The sequence below is a fragment of the Dromiciops gliroides genome, chromosome 6 (genome assembly GCF_019393635.1).
Source record: "Dromiciops gliroides isolate mDroGli1 chromosome 6, mDroGli1.pri, whole genome shotgun sequence".
Classification (NCBI taxonomy): domain Eukaryota; kingdom Metazoa; phylum Chordata; class Mammalia; order Microbiotheria; family Microbiotheriidae; genus Dromiciops; species Dromiciops gliroides.
In genome coordinates this window covers 276,412,436-276,424,734 of record NC_057866.1, presented here as the reverse complement: position 1 = coordinate 276,424,734, position 12,299 = coordinate 276,412,436, and the positions used below count along the sequence as shown (strand labels likewise).

Here is a 12,299-nt window from a genome sequence, read left to right as displayed (position 1 = left end):
TTTTGTGGCCTTCTGCAGAATGGGTTGGACTGTCGTAATCATTCCAGCTCACGTTTCCTGAGCCGCATACAATTCACAGCCTGGCCACCTCTCAGCTGCCCTGAAGAAGGTTCATTCCTCCCCCTCTGGACGCTTCATTGGCCATCCCATTGATGGGTGCTCCCACCAGTAGTGCAGATTACAGGGAGCCAGGACCTCCCTGAAATCATTCCCAAGGACTGAGTCCTGTAGCTCCCTTGCTGCCGTGTGGCTAATGGCTGAGCCCCAGGGCTGTCCCTTCATCTTCTGAGATGTCCAGCCCACCATCTTTCCCCTGCTCAGCTGCAAACTGTCAGCTCTGTGCAGGAGGCCTTAAACTTGGGGCCTTTTCTGACCACATATTTCTCTAAAGTCTTCTGTCTTGCCTTCCCTGCCCTGCCCTGCCCTGCCCTGCCCTGCTGACGGCAGTGGGCTTGCTGTCTCCTGCTTGGTGCTCCTGCACTACTTGCTTGTTGGGTGACCTGTGCCTTTGGTTCTTCCGAGACTGTAGCCCTCCTAGGCTTCGCCTCCCCGGAGCATGACCAGAGCTATCCTGCTGATGTTAAGAAGAAGGGGTTCTTGTGTCTAGAGTAGAGACACTTTTGCAAATGTGCTCCCTTTGTGCTCTTCTGGGCTCAGTCATCTACAATGTTGGGGCTTGGGTTTGGGTCCTGCCTCTGACAGGGGCTGATCTTGTGACCCCAAGCAAGTCACCTAAGCCCCCAGTGCCCCGGCCAGCACCCTAATTAGACTCTAACATGCTGAGATTGGTAGAGGGGGGTTCTCCCTCCAGAGTTCTCTGGAGCAGTCAGCTCAGGAGTCTAGCCCCCATCCCATTGAATTATCAGCTTCAGAGTCAATAATTTCCAGTGGTTGGTGAGACCCCCTTTTATTTTTAATTCTTTGGGGAGCTATGAGGGCTTCCCTGGCAGGGGAACTCCTAATTCTCCAGAAGTGGAAGGATGGACACTGAGAGGTCAGCGACAGCAGGCCAGGAGGACAAAGAAGCAGTTGGGCCTGATAGATCGAGTCGGCAGAAGAGGCTGGTGATTGGGCCACCCGAGAGGGTAACTGGGCCATTCTGGGCCGCAGCCCTTCACCGGGAGGCCCAAGATATCATATCCTCTGTGAATTACTACCAGGAGGACAAGCACGCCTTCACCTTTAATGCTGCGTGCCTTAAGAGCCTTGGGTCTCTGCTCCATCACTACTGCTGAGCAGGCAGGGAGGTGCAATGGGAAGAAGGGCTCTGATTCCCAGGGAGCTGCCATTTGCTAGACCTGTGACCTTGCACAAAGCAGGCAGGTTTCTGAGGCTCAGTTTTCTCCACAACTGGACTTTTGTCAATGATGATCTTTCTTCTCTGGTAGCATTTGGTGAAAAGGCACTTTGTGAACAGCTAAGTGCTTGTAAACCCAAGCTATCATTAGTCCCCCCATTTATTCATTTGTTCATTTGTTGATTCGTTCATTTATTATTAAATGCCTGCTGGTGCAGTGTACTGTACCAGCAGCTGGGAAGATGTGAAATGAAGACAAGACAGGTTCACCTCACTCTAGTGCTAACAACAGCTACCATTTCTACAGCCTTTTACAGTTTATGGAGCACTTACATGCGCTATCTCATTTGGGAGGCAAGTGCCATGATTATTATCCCCATCTTACAGGCATGTTTTTGAGTTATTTTAGGAAACAGGCTGAGAGAGGAGGGTTACGTGGCCAACATTCAGGGCTTTGGACATGCACTACCACTGCGCCATGTCATTAATGCCGCCTCAGTGGAGAGGGAAGGAGGCCTCTCTTGGTGAGGCTCACATCAGCTCCTGGAGGCCCGAGGGAGTCTAAGGTTCTTTTCTAAAAATATAAAAAAAGTATTTTATTATTTTCCAGTTACCTGTAGAGAGAGTTTTCAACATTTGTTTTCCTAAGACTTCCAGTTTCAGATTTTTCTCACTCCTCTCTGTGATGTTTAAAATCTATATTGTGGTCACAATTAATTAATTAGAAACAATTAATTAGAAGTTTCAGCACCAGTCTTTGGGCATTAAGCATTTATTAAAGCATACAGGTATTCACACGGAGTTCAGAAGGTTAAGAAAAGGCCTAGAGTTCCAGCCTGGTCTGGTTCTTCCTCAAGTCCTCCATGAGCCTGCTTCAATCAGGAACTCTCTTAGCAAACTGATTGTGGAAGCATTTTATAGGTCTGGAACAGAGGCGGTCCTTACACACTGCTTCAAGCTGATTGGTTGGCATCATCCAAATCCATTGGTGTTGAAGGTGTTCTCAAGTTGAGTTCCCAGTCTAGCTTCTGAGAATAACACCATAAGGCATAGCCAGGTGTGATTACAATCCAGTTAACTTGAAGTAGGCTAATCAGCAGTCAATCACTCTCAATCAGTCTAGATTAATCTCCAGGTGGGTCTTTGAGTATCTGCTAAATCCCATTATTTCATCACATCACCAAGACAGCAAGTAATCTGATATAGGTTATATATGTACAATCACATTAAACATATTTCTGCATTAGTCATGCCGTGAAAGAAGAATCAGAGCAAAAGGGAAAAACCTCAGGAAAGAAAAACAAAGTAGAAATAGTATGGTTCAATCTGCATCTAGATTCCACAGTTCTTTTTTTTCCTGTATTTAGAGAGCATTTTCCATCATGAGTCCTTTGGAATTATCTTAGACCATTGTATTGCTGAGAAGAATCAAGTCTATCACAGTTGATCAACACATAATGTTGTTGATACTGTGTACAAGGTTCTCCTGGTTCTGTTTATCTCACTCATCATCAGTTCATGCAAGTCCTTCCAGGTTTCTCTGAAATCTGCCTGTTCATCGTTTCTTACAGAACAATAGTATTCCATTACTTTCATATATCACAACTTGTTCAGCCATTCCCCAATTGATGGGCAACCCCTCAATTTCCAATTCATTGCCACCACAAAAAAAGCAGCTATAAATATTTTTGTACATGTGGGTCCTTTTCCCTTTTCCATGATCTCCCTGGGAAAAAGACCTAATAGTAGTATTGCTGGGTCAAAGGGTATGCACAGTTTTATAGCCCTTTGGGGATAGTTCCAAATTGCTCTTCAGAATGGTTGGATCAGTTCACAGCTCCACCAACAATGCATTAGTGTTCCTGTTTTTCCACAACTTCTCCAAAATTTTTTATTTTCCTTTTTTGTCATATTAGCCAATCTGATACGTGTCAGGTGGTACCTCAGAGCAGTTTTTTTGTTTGTTTGTTTGGTTTTTTTTAGTGAGGCAGTTGGGGTTAAGTGACTTGCCCAGGGTCACACAGCTAGTAAGTGTTAAGTGTCTGAGGCTGGATTTGAACTCAGGTACTCCTGACTCCAGGACCTGTGCTCTATCCACTGAGCCACCTAGCTGCCCCTCTCAGAGAAGTTTTAATGTGCACCTCTCTAATCCATAGTGATTTAGAGCATTTTTTCATATGGGAATAGATAGCTTTGGTTTCTTCGTCAGAAAACTGCCTGTTCATATCCTTTGACCATTTCTCAATTGGGGAATGACTTGGATTCTTATAAATTTGATTTCGTTCTCGATAAATTTTAGAAATGAGGCCTTTATCAGAAACACTGGCTATAAAAATTGTTTCCCAACTTTCTGTCTCCCTTCTAATTTGGATGCATTGCTTCTGTTTGTGCAAAAACTTTTTAATTTAGTGTAGTCAAAATCATCCATTTTGCATTTCATAATATTTTCTATCTCTTGTTTGGTCATAAACTGTTTTCCTTTCCAAAGATCTGAGAGGTAAATTATTCCTTCCTCTCCAAATTTACCTATGGTATCACCTTTTCTGTCTAAATCATGTACTCATTTTGACTTTATTTTAGTATGTGTAAGATGTTGGTCTATGCCTAGTTTCTGCCATACTATCTTTGTTTTCCCGGCAGTTTTTGTCAAATACAGAGTTCTTATCCCAGAAGCTGGAGTCTTTGGATTTATCAAATAGTACATTACTAAAGTTATTTACTACTGTGTCTCCTGTACCTAACCTATTCCATTGATCCACCACTCTGTTTCTTAGCTAGTACCAACTAGTTTTGATGACTGCCTCTTTATAGTAAAGCTTCAGATTTGGTACAGCTAGCCCACCTTCCTCTGCATTTTTTTTCATTAGTTCCCTTGATATTGTTGACCTTTTGTTCTTCCAGATGAATTTTGTTATTATTTTTTCTAGCTTTATAAAATAATTTTAGGTAGTTTGATTGGTATGGCACTGAATAAGTAAATTAATTTAGGTAGAATTGTCATTTTTATTATATTAGCTCAGCCTATCCATGAGAAATTGATATTTTTCCAATTATTTAGATCTGATTTGATTTGTGTGAAAAGTGTTTTGTAATTCTGTTCATAGAGTTCATGGGTTTGTCTTGGCAAGTAGACTCCCAAATATTTTACATTGTCTACCATTACTTTATTTTTATTTATTTTTTTTTGCGGGGCAATTGGGGTTAAGTGACTTGCCCAGGGTCACACAGCTAGTAAGTGTTAAGTGTCTGAGGCCGAATTTGAACTCAGGTACTCCTGACTCCAGGGCCGGTGCTCTATCCACTGCGCCATCTAGCTGCCCCTCTACCATTACTTTAAATGGAATTTCTCTTTCTATCTCTTGCTGCTGGACTTTGTTGGTCATGTATAGAAATGCTGATGATTTGTGTGGATTTATTTGAGTCTAAGGTTCTTAATGCATGTTTACTCCATACTGGAAGTCTCCACTTCTCCGTACTTGGCTTTTCAGTGTTTATAGCAAATATGTGCAATTTTGTGTCGCAGGAAGTCCCTGACGTACAAAAGGTTTGGGCTCCAAAAGCATATGCTCAACTAAGCTTAATGCAGTAAATATTTATGGAACAAATGGATGAATGACCTGGTTGGAGGCAGTTTGCTAAATGGTGGTTAGTTTCTTCTGCTCCTCTCTCCTCTTAGCCCCTCAAATTTGTTAAAGGCTTATAGCCAACAGGGCTACTGTATACACTGCAAGGAACAGAGGAGGACCAGAGTTGAATACTTACGTGGATGGTGAGCTCATCAGTGTGGGTACTCTGTCCCATGATGCAGATGGGACCTATTGCTCTGTCCCATCCTTTGTGATTCTCACCTATATTTTTCCAGGAATCCTCTCTAGAGAATTCACCCCCGTGTGACTGGTCCACCTCCCTCTTCTTTTCCACTGATAAATGTCTGAGTAGTGCTATGGATAGAGTGCTCAGCCTGGAGTCAGGAACAGTCTTCTTCTTGAGTTCAAATCCAGCCTCAGACACTTATTAGCTGTGTGACTTTGGACGAGTTACTTAACCCTGTTTGCCAGTTTCCTCATCTATAAAATGAGCTGGAGAAGGAAATGGCAAGCCACTCCAGTCTGTTTGCCAAGAAAACCCCAAATGAGGTCTCAGAGAGTTGGACATGACTGAAATGACCGAACAGCAGCAATGTCTTTGTCTCTTTCTCTCTTGGGGGTGTCACTGCTGCTCACTGTCAGCTTTGGGTTGACCACCATTTTGAATCCACCATGGTTCTAGAATTCAGTGGGCTTTCCTTCTTCTCAGTTCCATCCTGTGCCTGGCAGTCCTATTAAGGGTTATTCTTTGCTTCACAAATGGAATAAAGAGAGGGATAAGGAGGGAGCTTTCTGGGGAAAATCTGAAAAAAAGGAGAAAAGAAGATCTCTCTATACCCAAGGAAGGGAGAGCCTAAAGGGGAATTAACTGAGCTGTGTTGACCTAGGGCAGAGACAGAGGAGGGTGGTGCTGAGTACCATAGGCATAAGAGAGGAAAGGGTATGGCAAGGAAGAGACACTGGGTCAGAGAGGCCCCGTTGAAATCTGCCAGCCATTGTCCTCTTTCCTTGGAATTTAGTGATACACTTATGGTCTTCTGCGCCCCATACCTGCTCTCAGTCCATGATGGTGCCCTTTGGAATACCATACTCTCTCAGGTTAGTGCCCACCTCAACGCCTGTGGCCTATATCTACCTTCCACCTTGGCCACGTTTTAGGGGAGGTCACCATCACCCGTTACCCTGAAATTCCTCCCTCTGATCATGGCCACCTGTCTTCCCCCTCTCTTCTCCTCCCTCCTATCTGCCTTTCTTCATCTTCTTCTCCCAGGTCCTTACCCCTCCTCTGGTCTCCCTTTCTTTCCTTCAGTCTTGACCTCCAGTAGAGTTGTCCCAACCTACAGCTCTTCTTTATCCTGCAGTGAGTCGCCCTCACCGCCTGCCCTCTCTGTTCCTGCCCCCAGTCAGTCATAGGATGGTGCCAGCTACTCTGACACTAGTTCGGGTCTAACGAGCTCAGCCAAGCCCTGGCTGCTTCTTGGCAGCACTTGGATTCTTCTCTCTTTATTCCTTCCTTCTCCCCACAGGGGCCGTTCTGAACCTTGTCCTCTCTCTAAGCAGACGGCCATGGCCATTCGTCACGAATCCCCTCACCATTCCTTCTTCTGACCTCGAGAATCCATCGCATCCTCACCCCTCTGCTCCCCCTTTACCTCAGACTCAGGGGTCCCCTTCTTCTTTGCCAAGGCCGGCCTCCCACCTTGTGTCCTTGATCCCATCTCTTCTCCCTTCCAGAGACTGCTCTTCTCTCTCCTCTGTCACCCCCATTCTCTGCCTGCCAGCTTCACACACACACACACACACACACACACACACACACACACACACACGCACACGCACATGCACACAAACATCTGTACATATACAACCATAGATATACTTGTTGACTGACTGACTGATTGATTGCTGAGCCTCTTGGAGTCTGTGGGTCAACTGTGGCCCTGGACTGAATCCTTTCTCTCCAAGAGTCCCTCACTTGACCTCTGAATTCCAGCCCCATCTTGGTCGATGTGTCTTTGTGGATGCCCCTTGTGTATCTCAAACTCCATTTGTCCAAAAAGGAACTTCCTGTATTCCCTTCTGAGAACCATCTCTCTTGCCCACTTCTGTTGATGTTTGGGCCAGAAGCCCGGCCAGCGCCGACCTCCCCAAATGGCTGGTGCCGTCTCCGAGGTCCACAGCTCTTCGGTGAGCACTGGTGCACCCCGGGAGCTGTCCATTGGTTATGCCTTGTTATTGCTCTGTAACCTTCTCCTCAGCTTTGTGGAGGACACCCTTAGTGGACAAAATAACCGGTCATCTCGGGCAGGTTGCCTCGGCTAAGAGGCGACTGCCTTGTACCCTTAGTACACACAGTTAGAAATTGTGATGGTCCGTGCTTCGAAGGGGTTCCTGCAGGTATAGCATTAGAAAAGTGTCAGCTGTTATTCTTGGTCAGCCAATGCCTTCCCAGTGCGTGGGTGACCCTTCTCTGTAAGCCTGACTGCCCCCTGGGGAAAGAGTCAGAGTCAGCTCCAAGGAGTGGCAGCCTTTGGGGGTAGAATTTGCCTTGGCATCCAGGCAGATGAGGCCCCCCTGGAGCTCCCTGTTACTTAGCTGTTCTGACAGGTCCTCAGGCCTTGGACTTGGACAGCCCCTACATGCTCTGCTGGCTGGGAGGGCAGGGCATAGGACCGGCTGCTGCTGTCGGGTTGTAACTTGCAAGGAGCTTGGGTGAGGTTGGGTGGCATGGAGTTATCCTGGGTGATCTCAGTCACTGTAACTGGTCCAGAGGGCAGGTGGGGGCTGTGGTAACTGGCTGCCGAGTCTTCCTGTTCCTCTAATGGCTCACGTGGCCCCCTGGCCGTGCTTCTTCCTTGAAAGGTTCTGTGTGAGTTATAGAGGAGGGTCCGAGAGAGGGAATTTCCTTAGGTGGGCATTCCCTGTCCTAATAAAATCTCCATTTTCCTTATCCTGGTGCCTGTGATGAAAAGGGGGAGAGGTGAACCCCAATACCTGGCTCATCAGCCAGGAAGAAGGGGCAATCTAGCAGTCTCCCACTAGCTTGGGTGAAAGGCATTGTTACAGGGCCAGAGAGGAGCTTGCTGGGAAGAGAAGGCATCCCAGGGGAGGAGGGCTCCTCCTGCCTGCCCTGTTCTCCTGCCTGCTTCCCCTTGGTCAGGAGCTCCCCGAGTGACCAGATTGGGGATCTCCAGAAAGCCCTTAATTGCTCATTGACTGACTGACTGACTGACTGATAGCCATGCATGTAGGGCAGGGGCCTTTCCTCCCCTGGGTGTCCTCCGCCATGGTCTGGGGCACCCTCCTCAGTGTAGGGAGCTGAGCTTTGTGTGTGCAACAGAGTCCAGGTGTTCTCAGTATGTCCACAAAGAACCGTGACTATGCCAGACCCTCCTGGCTCCTGGAAAGCCAGGGGACCTTCATGGAGATTCAGGGCCAACTTTTGGTCCAGGCAGCAAAATACTTACTGAGAAAAGAAAAATGAAGTTAACACTTTGAAGGAGTCCTGGCTTCTCAATTGCAGGCTTCCCCAGGAGGGTCATCAGAGCTCTGCCCCGCCCCCCCTTTTGGACCCAGCTGGGAGGACAACAAAAGGAGGCCATTGGGGGGGTCAAGGAGGGGATGAAGGAACCTGAAAGCTGCCCAGTGGGGTAAGGGGAGGTGGACAAACAGGTGTCCTCCGAGGATGATGCTGGACCTCCCTCCAGATGGGCCACAACTGGGGTCAAGGAGACTCCTGAGGGGGAGAGTGGGGGTCAGGCCACTGTGAGATGACTCATGCTAACATGGGCGCCTGGTGCCCCTTCCCTCGGACTCATTGTAACCCTTGGATATTATCTGCTACATTCCTAGTCAGCTCAGGCTGGAATGCAGCAAAACCAGTCCAGTGGGCCCCGGGAAAGGAATTTCGAGCTTGAGAGCAGGTGAATTTGAAAGCTTGGGCTCTGCTCTAGGGTACTTGTCCCTAACCTTTTGATCATGGGAGGGACTTCCCCTTTTTCATTTAAAAAATGTTTCTGATACCCTTCTTTAAAACATAGATGTCATTTGCCCACAACTCCCTGCCCCCAACAGCCCTTTCTTGTTACAAAGGACAAAGCCTGGGGGCAGCTAGGTGGCACAGTGGATAGAGCACCGGCCCTGGAGTCAGGAGTACCTGAGTTCAAATCCGGCCTCAGACACATAACACTAGCTGTGTGACCCTGGGCAAGTCACTTAACCCCAATTGCCTCACTAAAAAACCAAAAAAACAAAAAAAAACAAAAAAAAAAAGACAAAGCCATTTCTTGGCCATTTCTGACAAAGCATGCCCCATTCGGCCCCCCGGCCACCACCTGGTCAGTCTTCTGATTCCAGACTGGTCACTGTGTTGTTCTGACTCATTACTATGGCCATTTACTGTGCCGTTTAAATATCAGAACATTTCTTGGTTTTCACATGATAGTAGGTACGTTTTTAGTACCCATGGATTTGAGAAAATTCATAAGGACCCAGAGCTCAGATGCCAAGCACCAGTGATATGAAGACTGTGACCCAGCCTATCATTCAGGTCACTTAGTGAAGGGAAATCAAAGCCAGAGTGACAATGCTCGATGCTCCCATGATGCCCTGGGCCCTTTTCTTTCTTTCTTTCTTTCTTTCTTTCTTTCTTTCTTTCTTTCTTTCTTTCTTTCTTTCTTTCTTTCTTTCTTTCTTTCTTTCTTTCTTTCTTTCTTTCTTTCTGATTTTACAGACATTTATTATATTTTGTATGCTATATTTTTATATAGTTATTTCTCTCCTCCCCACCCCAAGCACCATCAAAAGTGAATTACCCTGGTGTCAAAGTGTCTAACCCATTACAGCTCCTTTTATCTAATTGGTCTTTGAAGCTCAGAGCTGTTAGGAAATATTGTATTAAAGGTTACTGATAAGGTAGCTTAGCAATTCAATTCCTTGTCAATATCTTTTTTTTTAATTAATAAAGTATTTTATTTTTTTCCCCGTTACATGTAAAGATAGTTCTCAACTTTTGTTTATACAGGCTTTCCAATTTCAGATTTTTCTCCCTCCCTCCCCCCTCCCCTAGACAGCAGGTAATCTGATATAGGTGTTTTATATATATATATAAATAACATTAAACATATTTCTGCATTAGTCATGTTATAAGAGAAAAATCAGAGCAATGATGAAAAACCTCAAAATAGAAAAAACAACAGCACCAAAAACAAAAGAAATAGTATGGTTCATTCAGCATCTATACTCCACAGTTCTTTTTTTTTTTTTCTTGGATTTGGAGATCCTCTTCCATCATGAGTTCCCTGGAACTCTTCTGTACCATTGCATTGGTGAGAAGAATATAGTCCATCACAGGAGATCAACACTCAATGTTGATGATACTGTGTACAATGTTCTTCTAGTTCTGCTCATCTCACTCATTATCAGCCCACGCAAGACTGGGCCCTTTTCAGTCTAGGCTTCTGTGGCCCTTGAGCCAGTATCTCTGCTCTAGAGCTGATCTGAGCCTCAAAGAGCCCTTGGACCCCAGAGTACATGGGGGAGACTTTCTAATCTCCTGCTAGCAAACATCTCCATGGACCAATGTCAAACCTGACCCCAGTGAGTTCCTGGTGGTAGAGTGAGGGGTATCTGTGATGTAGGACTGACAAATAAATATTGGCCAAGGAAGCATCCTCTCTGGGTGGAGAGGAGGATGGGAACAGCCCCTAGCCCAGAGGTCTGCTGAAGTCCCTTGGGGAAGGAGTGCCAGGATCCTCCTCCACTCCAGAACCTTGGTGAGTCAAACCCAGTTGGGGGCTTGTCTTTCTCCATCCAGGCAAGAGTCTGCCTGTCTGTTGTGAGGAATACAGGCCAGGGTGGTGGTGACCTGCCTGCACCAGACTGTAGGAGCTTTCTGTGCTCTTAGGAGAGATGCCAGCATGGAGAAGGGCCTGGCATCCACGCCGTACAAGGGTCGGGGAAATGAACTGGGTATTTAGTTTGGAGAAGAAGACGCTTCAGAAACCATTTAGCCAGCTTCAGCTAAGAAAGGTCTGTGCTATGGGGGAGGGACTGGACCTCCTCTGCTTGACCCCTGGGGACAGAACCTGGATGTCATGCTTTTACGCTCTCTGAAGGCTCCTTCAGCTCCTTTTTGGCTCTCTTGATAAATTTAAAACAAAGTTCAAATTCCTTCAGCTGTGATTGAAGGCCTTCACCAGCCAGGTGCTTCTCTCCAGCAGTACCCCTTTGCTTCTGTCCATCTAAGCTAGTTCCTCATACATTCCGTTTATCAATAGTTCTCATTGTCCTTGGGAAGCCCTTCACCCCACCCAGATCCCCACCCTGGGAATGGCTCCTTAGTCTGGTGTGGTGGGAAGCGTACTGGACGATGGAGTCTAGTGTCATTTGCGATAATGGATGACATAAACTATCTCAAACAGCAGATTAGGTCCTTTATACATAGCAGATTAATTCCCTTGTTCTCTTTTGCTTAGGTTAGTTATTAAAATTGGTCTGTATAAGCAAAGAACTCAAAATCAAGGGGATGTCCATCCATTGGGGAATGGCTGAACAAGTTATATATTTGTGATGTGCTATGAGAAAAGACGAGCAAGATGCTTTTAGCAAAACATGGAGAGACCTATATGAACTGGTGCAAAGTGAAGTGAGAAGAACCAGGATATCATTGTGTACAGGAATAGCCCTGGTGTATGACGATCATCTGTGAATGACTTAGCTCTTCTCAGCAATGCCGTGATCCAAGACAAAGGACTCATGATGGAAAATGCTGTTCACCTCTAGAGAGGGAACTGACAAACTCTGAGTTTAGAGTGAAATATAATTTTCTCACTCTCTTTATTTTTCTTGCTTTTTAAAAAGAATATGGCTGATAATGGAAATCTGTTTTGCATGATTTTGAGATCATATTGCTTGCCTTCTTAGTGGGTATGGGTTGAAGGGAGGGAGAGAATTTGGAACTCAATCTAAAAAGAAAAGAATGCTAATAAATAAAGAGTAAATTAAAATGTTTTTTAAAAAGTGAAATTGGGGGCAGCTAGATGGCACAGTGGATAGAGCACTGGCCCTGGATTCAGAAGTACCTGAGTTCAGATCCGGCCTCAGACACTTAACACTTACTAGCCGTGTGACCCTGGGCAAGTCACTTAGCCCCAATTGCCTTACTAAAAAAAAATTTAAAAAAAAAAAGTGAAATTGGTTTTCATAGATACCTGTTCATGGCAAGGGGAAAAAAAGGGAGAATGAGGGGAGGGAAGAAGGAGAAAAGGTTGCTAGCTAGAAGAGGAACTTTAAATCCCCCGATGATCACAATTAGGTCGTCAGTTATTGAGCGCACCCGTGGGTGTGTGTACCTGAGGATGTATCAGATCATAGACTCAGGACCTAGGAAAGATCTCAGTGGTCATCCAGTCCAA

General features: G+C 45.8%; 1 protein-coding gene across 2 annotated transcripts in view; it reads left to right on the top strand.

The window, feature by feature from the left end:
* Positions 1-12,299, top strand: part of RBPMS (RNA binding protein, mRNA processing factor) — a 154,737-nt gene that overhangs the window by 59,651 nt on the left and 82,787 nt on the right. The window lies entirely within an intron of this gene.